A 9,878-nucleotide genomic window follows, 5' to 3' on the forward strand; every position below is an offset into this window, starting at 1 on the left:
TGATCCTTCCACACGAGATTCCAAACTCCATCATCTCCTGGTCGCCACAACCAAGGTTGCCCTCAACCTTCAGCACTTAAACAAAACCCTCCTTGATAGTGAGAATGGGATCCATCAGCGCTCCTCCCCTAGTTGGCCATCCACCGTTTGCATCAGGAAGTTATCATCAGTGCACTGGAGGAACCTCTTGGGTGGCTTGTGGTTGGCTAGCTGAGCAGGTCTCCAGCAAATGCCAGCATAGTTAATTTACCCATTAGAGCAAGGGCCTGTAATTGTGAGGCTGCTATCAGCTGCCTGTAGAAGGCCTTGTCAGCCTCCTAGTTCTGATCCTGTGGCCTGTAACAGACACCCACAGCAGTGCCACCCATGCCAGCCTGCCCCTTAATTCCCACCTACAAACTCTCAACGTGGTTCTCATCCACCCCTGGACAGTACTCAGTGTGTTCTAGTTGCTCTCCCACGTAAAGAGCAACTCCACCACCTTGCCTTGGTGACCCATCTTTCCTGAGAAGGACACAGCCATCCATGACCACATTCCAGCCTTCTGATCGCTCCCACCCAGTCTCTGTAATTGCCACCAGACCTTCATCTTCTGCCTGAACACTGATTTCTAACTCCTCCTGCTTATGGCCCATGCTGCATGCAATGGTGTACAGGCATTTCAGAGAGCCAGCTGAGCATGCTGATTTCACCCTAAGGTGGTTGGAGGCCACCTGGCCTTGATCAGTCCTGGAGCGCTGCCCCAACAGTGCAAGTCCAACTAAACCACACACCCCCTCAAATCTCGTTTAAAACTCTTGGAATGAGCTCCGCTAATTCCCATCCCAGAGCCCTTTTGCCACTGTGAGATACACCTTTCCCATGCCTTACTGACTGGTCCGATGTCTTACAAAACCAGCCACAATCAAAGAACCCACAGCCCTGCCTCTAGCACCAGTCCCATAACCAGGCAGTTGTGTCATACTGCCAGAGACTCAACACCCTGCCGCACAGGTTGCAGCCGGCAAGGTGCACACACAAACACCGTTTGCTCACCCTGAGTGCTCTGTGGGTGGCAGCAAGCTGCTGCCCTCACTGAGACTACTGATGACCTGGTAGCCTGGTCCAGAGTGGACAGTGCCGGCTGTGTCCACGCAAGCTCAGCAGCCTGCCCACAAGTTGCCAGCCCCCTGGCACAGGTAGAGCACTTTTGCTGGCTTCAAAAAAGCCCCAATCATCCCCTTTTGCTTAAGATCCCTTCCCCGGTGCAGTCTTAACTGTTCTTCCCAGAGAGAGCTTGCTCTTATTGCTAAAAGCCAAGGAAGAAGGATAGCAATTGTCTGAAGACTAGCATAAATTTAATTAAATTATTTTTTTAGAAATCTGAAAGATCTCACAATGAAACAGTGTGATGCAAATGATGTTCCTAGGGCTGAGATTCCTGTGTTCGAAGGATGTTCTCATGCACCATCAACTCCTCCACTGGTGGCAGTGTGCAGGAAGAGGTGCCAAAAGGTTGATCTTCAGTTCCGCTGCCCGACATGTTGTTGACCATCGTTGTTAATCTTGGGCCGTTTCAGGGACACCAGGAGCTGCCGGTACAGCCTTTCCGTAGCGAGCCTGTCTGATTTCTCTGTTCTTAGCTTCTCTTGTTCAGTGAAGCCAGAGTTGGAGGGCTGGCAGGTTTCAGTTTTGGTGCCCGCCTTTTTTCTCCAGTGCGTCAGGGCTGGTCCCTGGGATGGGTCTTGCTGCTGCTCCTGCTTCCTTGTGCCCTTTGGGAAGTATGGGGGGCGCATAGGCCAACAGGCCTCTTGTCTTTGTATTCCCACCAGCGTTTTCTCTCTTCTGTTTGGAACAAGGCCCTCCTGAAAGATCATCCCTTTCACTGGTGGCTTTTGCAGTTGGGAGATCTCAGGTGGCAGGTCTTTAATTCCAACTGCCAGGCCTTTGAACGCTGACGGAGACTCCTGGGGGTTCCACGTGCACCAGAAAGCTGTGGGCGCGTTGGGTCCAGTCCGGAAGCTTGCCGGGTTTCCCCATGGAGTTCGCGTAACAGTGTTCATGAAAGAGAGTGGCACGGGGACTGCGCAGCAACCAAGCCGGGTCATTCCAGGCTGGATCAGATGGGGCATGATGGGGACTTGCCCTTGCCATCGTGACCCTTGCTGCCGGGAGCACGTGGCCTGCCACAGGGGGCTCCTGTGCCTGCCGTGCCTGACTCTCAGCACCTGTAAAAAAGGGAGCGGGGTCTGAGCCCACATTAGGGCAGGGGTCACTGGTGTCCTCCAGGCCCACATGGCGCCAGGCTGCTACATGACAGAGGGCCGGTACGAAGCTTGGCTTTCTCCCAGGCAGGCTGGTCCTGCCTGGGAATGTGCCAGGCTGAACCCTCAGGGGACTCACCTGACATTCAGTGCTACAATTCCTGCCCACAATCCCCACCATTGCCGGCGCCGTGGTCAGAACCCTACAAGACATGAACGTGGGCATTAGGAAGGACACATGCAGGGCAGCCCTAACCCTCACCCCAAAGCCCCAAGTCAAAACCTAGCTAAGTGACTCCCATCCTCAAATTTCCCTACTGCCGGCGCAGGAAGTGGTGAGCAGAGTCCACGCCCAGCCACAGAAGGAGGCTGGAGATAAGGAGAAAGCTGTCGACAACCATTGCTCAAAGCTGGCCACGACCGCACTGGGAGGGACCGAGTGCTGGCTGCTGGTTAACACGGCAGAGGCCATGAGGTCACAGTCTGGCAGCTGGGGATAACTCTGTTGAGGTCACAGCCCCACAGCCCATATGGAAGTGGCTGGCAGTAGCCCCCCAGCATGGGATGGGAGGAGTTATGGACATAACTTGAGAGTTTAATCAACAAGTACATAGAATAAGAGCTTTGCAAACAAGGTGAACACATGTACCAGTTTTGGGGACCATGCTTCAGATTGCGCCGCTGCCATCCTTACTTCAAATTACCTGAGTTAGACATGAGTTAGAATGGGAAAGTGGTTGGAAACGATCACAAGATCATCCAGGCTCCAACCCATCCACCCATCACAATAGTTCCTTTACTATACCATGGTCCTTCAATACAACATTCCTAATTTCCCTTGAACCACCTTCGGGGACATTGGCTCTATCACTTCCCTAAGCAGCCCATTCCACTGCCTGAACCACTCTTTCAGAGAAGCAATATTTCCTGACATCTAGCCTGAACTTTCTCTGGCACAGTTTGAAAGCCATTCCTCTATTTCCTCCTCTAGACTGAACAATCCCAGCTCCCTCAGTCGCTCCTCATAAGGCCTGTCTCCAGATCCCGCACCAGCTTTGTTGCCCACCTTTGAACACGTTCCAGGGCCTCAATGTCTTTCTAGTTAGTGATGCGGCCCAAACTGGATGCAGTATTCAAGGTGTGGCCTCACCAGCACTGAGTTAACAGGGGGACAGCAGGGACAGTTGATTCTGCTGGGCAACACTATTTCTTATGGCAAGCCAGGAATGCCTTTAGCCTTCTTGGCCACCTGCGGCCACACCACTGTTGCATATTCAGCTGAGCATTCAATTAGTACTCCCAAGATCCATTTCCTTCTACATAGTCTTTCCAGGCCAACTCTCCCCCTTTCTGGAAAGAACGACCAGCTGTCTTGGACCCCTTTTACTCTCAACGACTGAACCCCAGAGGACTCCCCTACTACTCTTCTGAAAAATCAAGTCCGCCCTTTGGAAGTCCAGGGTTAGCAGTTTTTGCTGCCTCCCGCTCCTTAGCTCCCCCAGGACTGAGAACTCTTACCATTTCATGGGTCACATGAAATGCAGTAAATTAAAATGTTAGCTAAAAAAAGGAATTGAGCAGGACCATCCCATTCATTTGTGCAACTTGTTTTGGTATCCCAGGCATTCATTTTATGCATTGCTCTTTATATACTGTTAAAAACTTAAGTGTTTAAACTTTTCCCCACTTTGGTTCCGCGCTGTCCTGGAAGCCTCTCCATTTACAAAGCTGCAGCATTTTAATTCTACTTTCTGTCATGAAAAATTTGCTTCCTTCTGTTTGATAAATCAGTATGTAGTCTCTTGGGATGAAGATCCACTGTTCTTATCTTTTCCATGATCTGCAGATTCATTCTTGTAGCCCTTCCTGGTCCTATTCAAATGTGTTTCCTCTATCATGAGTATAGGTTCTCCAGATGTGTGCAGGAATATTCTGCATTTTTGTTTTCAGGACTTTCAGTAGCTGGTGGTTAGAGAGACTTAGAAAATCAATGAGTTTACTTTTTATTCCAACTATTTATAGTAATCACATTTATTTCATATTACTCCTCTGAAGTTGAAAATGCTCCAGTTTCAGAATTGACTGTTGTATATTTACTGCCAGGGGAATAAATAATTCAGTTGGTATTTCTTAAAAATATAATTGGTAGTTGGTGAGTCAGATGCAGAATTTAATTTCCCTAAATGTTAAGGAAAAGATTGGGGATTATTCGTGATTGACTGTGTCTGATCTGTGAGTACCACTGTGCTTTAAGCTCCTGGGCCTGTAATTCTTTGGTGTCACTCTGTAGTTAAGCTAGAATACTGCTAGGCGACCAAATGGAATAAAGGGCTTGACCTCTTCTTGCCAATTTTCTGAATGTTATTTCACACAACAAAAAATAAAAGGGAAGCCCCACAGACATGACTGCCATTTTGGTGATTAATCCATTTTCATTCTAAAAATTGAAGGCCATTAACATTTATTAATGGGCTAATTTCTAGTAGTTTCATGCACATTTTTAGAGGCATCATAAATAACTGTGGACTCTATAAAAATACATGTGGCATGTGGTCTCTCTCTCTCCCTCTCCGCACTCCCCTCATATTTATTTATTTTAGGCAGTGAAACCTATTTCTATTTATGGGAATGCAAGTATTACCAATAACCTGTACCAGCACCATGTTCAGTGTTAGAAGTAGAGGCGGAAGGAAAGCTAGTCTAAGTGAAAAAGACAGAAATTTAAACCAATTCCACGTTCCAATAAAAAACAGTCAGGAATGAAGAAACTTGAAAAAAAAAAATAATAAATAATGAATACCCAATGTAGCAGAAGCATTAATACTTTATCTGACTGGGAAAACAGATTGCTATGTACTTCTTTCTTTTTACGCCACTGTCATGCAGCTCGGCATTACCTCATGCTTGCAAGTTTTGTTGTTGGTTTTTTTTTTTTCTCCTTTGTTCTACCTGAAGCAGCATCTATATAATTCAGTACAAATTTATAAGCGCTCTCAAGTCAGCCAAATAACTGTTAAGCATTCAACATCAGAGTCTAAAGGAGAATGATTTTCAGACACGTGAGAATTAACCACTTCTTAATAGGCGCAGAACCATTGGTACCCCCTGCACCATGGCCTGGTACAAATACTGCAGCCATGGAGTCAGGCCATGTAACATATAGTGTGCATATTAGGGGTGAGCTGAGAAAGAAGAAACTTAAGCATTGGTACTACATGTTGAGCACTGCCTACCTTGAGATGGCAACACTACAAATTCGTGACATAATATTGGCAAATGCATGTTTGGGTGCATGACAGAATGAACCAGGTAATTGGCTCCTGAACAGCGATAGCCTGCCTACAGAACAAGCAGAACATGTTACAAGGATAAGGGAGTGGACTGTAAATCAAAGACTGCAGTGCAGAATGGTTAAAGCCATTATCAATACTTTTTGATTTGCTTGACAAAACGCGGTGGGTGAAGAAGGAGAAGTGTTAAATTTAAAGGGACAAAATTATGTGTTGGCTCTTTGCCTCAAAATAAGAGAAAACTATATTTTAAGAGCGCACTTGAAGGTTCTAGTGAAGATTATTTTGGAGTCAGAGTTTTTAAATCATTTTAGATATTGGAAACTATACATTACCACTATCCAAACTTGGGCAATCTGACCTCTTAAGTAGGTTAAATTAATAATAATAATAATAAAGGCGTTTATTTTTGTTTTCTAAAACATTTATGCCTAAAAAATAAAAATGCAGTTAAACCGGTTTTGGGGAAAGGCCTATCATCAGTATTCTTGGATGGACTAAATTGATGGGAAATTCTATTTTTCTGATGAGCAATCTCAACAATATAAATTAAGAGAGGAAAAAGCGGCTTTCTTCTGGTGCTGGAAATGGGATTTCCCTTACTTGGTGTCTCTGTTTGTGTACATTGTACCTTATCCTCACTTAAAATGGCTAATTGCTTCATAACTTGACATATGTCACATGGAACTTTCTATACAGGCCTTGGTTACATGGGGGAAACGAAAGTAAAAGTTTCCTAAACAGCAGAGCTGCAGTGTTTACAGGAGAAACATACTGCAGTTTATTTTAAATATCATACTAAATCTCATTTTCTGCACTTGTTTTCTGATGGCAGTGTGTGGCTGGTTTATTTTATTTTATTTTTATAACAAGCAGCTTCAGAACGTGATGGAATTAAGTGCTGTTTGGAAAAGCTACTTGATTTACTAAATAAGTAACACACCTTTTGAGATTATTTTCTTACTGCAGAATAACAAAGTACCGTGGTTATACAGTGAGAATAATGTATCTTTACAGCTCTCCACAAGAACTACATAAGAACCACATTCATGGCCAAAGGACTGCTTCCTGCTTGTGAGGAATCCTTGGCCCACCAGTGAGACTGGGCACATCTTTGCACAGTAAAGCATTCCTCATTGCCACTGCGCGCTCTTTCAAAATGAGACAAATTTTTGGCACCTCCAAAGAAGCTGAAAGAGATATTTGAGAAGAAGATGTGAAATGTGCAGCATTTCTGAACATGGTTCAGAAAACAACTGATGTTTCCTGAAGTGTGATCTGTTGTTGTTCATGTGTAATGAACAAAAAATCCATTAGTCTGGAAGTGTTGATGTTTAAGCTGAACTGAACACAAACAAACAAAACAAAACAAACAAAACCAACCAAAACAGTTTTAAGGCAGTGATACAAAACATTAATAAGATAGTGGCAAATAATTTATGTTAAAACTTACATTGTATGCTTATAGAATCAATTTAGAATCACCAAGTTTGAAAAGACCTAAAAGATCATCCAGTCAACATGTATCACCTATACCAATAACTCCCACTAAACCAGTTCCTCACAACAACATCCAATCGCGATTCCGGTTTAGCATCCCCAGGGGCGGTGACGTGCCACCACCTGCGCTGGGCAGCCATTTCCATGCCTGACCCAACCCTTTCTGAGAAATAATACTTTCTAACGCCCAACTTGAAATCTCCCCTGCCTGTAGCTTGAAACCATTATCCCTATCACTAATGACACGAGAGAAGAGGCCAACTCCAGCTCATCACAACTCCCTTCAGGTATTTACAGAGGAGCAATAAGGTTCTCCCGTGAGCCCTCCTCTTCTCTAGGCTTTGAACATTCCCAGCTCCTTCAGCCTCTCCTCCATATGGCCTGTGCTCCAGACCCCTCACTAGGCTTTGTTGCCTCCTCTGAAACAGTTCCAGAGCCTTCAATGCCTTTGTAGTAGTGACGGGCCCAAAACTGGACTGCAGTATTTGAGGTACGGCCTTCACCAGCACTGAGTACAGGGGGACAATCACCTCTCTGCTCCTGCTTGGCAACACTGTTTGTTTCTGATGCAGCCAGGATGCCTTTAGCCTTTCTTGGCCGGACCACCTGGGCACGTGCTGTCTTCATGTTCAGTTGGGCATGCGAATCAATACTTCCAGATCCTTTGTCTCTACACAGGCTTCCAGCCATTCTGCCAAGCGTTAGCACTGCCTGGGGTTGTTGTTACTAAAGGTGCAGGACCCGGGCAGTGGTCTTGTAAAAGCTCAGCCCATTGGCTTTCAGCCCAGTTATCAGCCTGTCCAGATCCCTCTGATAGCCTCGCTACCCCCAGGCAGATCCACAGCTCCCAGCCAATTGTGTGGGGTGTCCAATCTTGCGAACTTACTGAGGTGCACTCAATGCCCTCATTCCAGGTCATCGATAAGATGTTGAAGAGGACAGGCCCAGCACCAACCCTGGGAACACCACTTGTGGGACGGTTCCGCCATCTGGAATTTAACTCCATTCACCACCACTCTGTGGAGCCCGGCCCGTCCAGACAGCTCATTACCCAGCAAGAGTGTACCTGTCCAAGCATGGGCTGCAAGCTTCTGTAGGATAATACTGTAGGAGACAGTGTCAAAGCGCTTTGCTGAAGTCTAGGAAGACCACATCAAACAGCCTTTTACCTCATCCACCATGATGGGGTCACTAAGATTCATGGAGGGTATCAGGTTTGGTCAAACAGAGACCTGCCATTCATGAATCCATCCTGGCTAGGGCCGAATCCCTGGTCAACCCGCATTATGGCCGTTGTGATCTTCCCTCAAGGATGCAATCTGCTCCATAACCTTCCCTTGGCACCAAAGTCAGGCTAACGGCCTGTGGTTCCCTGGATCCTCCTTACAACCTTTCTTGGTAAATGGGAGTTCACACTGGCAAGCCTCCAGTTTCTGAGACTCACCAGTCAACAAAGGAGCGCTGATAGTTGATGGAAAGTGGCTCAGTCTTCACCTCTGCCAGTTCCCCTCAGCACTCGGGTGGTCTCATCTGGCTCCATGGACTTGTTGGCAGTCCAGTTGGCATAGTAAGTCTCTGACTGTTTCTTTCAAGAATCACAGGGGGTTGGTCTGCTCCCCAGCGAGAGGTGAAGGTTACCCTGAGTCTGACTTTTAAAGACAGACAGAAAGAGGCATGTCAGAAACCTCTGCCTTTTCCTATCCTCAGTTGGTCACGATTCCCAGCCTCTATTCCAAACTGCTGTTTCATGCCCCGTTATACATTATGAAAACAGAAAGGGTTTACCAGAATGTCCTGAAGGGTTTACAAGACCTTTCCCAAAAACTCTCATGAAAAACTATCTGCAATGCAAAGATGCAAACTTTATGACGGCTGGAATTTAGCCTTTTCCACTAAGTTTTCTTAATGTCTCTGTGAGATGATCAGATCATTAATGTTCCTACAATGAGTATTTTGAAATTAAAAATGGTGGCTTGTTTTCTTTTTTTTTCTTTTAAATAATTCAGTGTGTGTGGGAGTGAAGTAAAATCATGCCCATTTTGATTGGGCATTCATGATTTCTTTTATGTATTTGCATATGCAACATTGCACCTTTGTATATCTTAGTCAGGCAGTTACTTTTCAAGAGCTGACTTCACATATAATAGAAACATAATGCAGAACAGCAGCAAATGGTCTCAGATAAATTGTCAGCTACCATGGAACTACTGAGCCTGTATGTCTAATTACAAATTCATTAGGGACACAGGATGCCATTGACAATAAATTCTTTGTTGCTTCGGCAAGCTCTCCACATAACAGACTGATGCCTTATCAGCAGCAGTTAATTCACATTCAGTTTTATCACATTTTATATGTTAAAAACAAAGCCAAACCAATTACAGCCATAAGGGAATTGTGGTATGTAATTGTCCTCAGGAGGAGTCTATTTTATTGAATCTAAAAGAGTGCATTATTGGGGGATGATTTACTTGCAGAAAGTGGTTAAACTGAAGAATGTTTGCACATAAAAGAGCTAGTAGTTCAGGGAACACCACAATAATCAGTATTGTCTAAGCAAGACATGCTGCCGCTGCAGAGGGTGGGGCCTCCGTTGTACCCTAACTTCCTTTCAGTCTTTATTATGATTGGGACTATTTTTAATGCTGTTCTTTTAACTGAACATCTTGATTTGAGAGGAAACACAATTCCACAGTATCAAGACCTTGTCTATAAGATTAACACTCACCTGTAATAGGCTTCTTGCAAGCAGCACACTTCTTTAGCATAAAACTTGGCTGAAACAGTCTACACAGTATGGAGAAATACTCATCTTTTGGAAACAAACCTTATCTTCTCTCTTTTT

This window comes from Coturnix japonica, chromosome 3 (assembly GCF_001577835.2).
Source record: "Coturnix japonica isolate 7356 chromosome 3, Coturnix japonica 2.1, whole genome shotgun sequence".
NCBI classification, from domain to species: domain Eukaryota; kingdom Metazoa; phylum Chordata; class Aves; order Galliformes; family Phasianidae; genus Coturnix; species Coturnix japonica.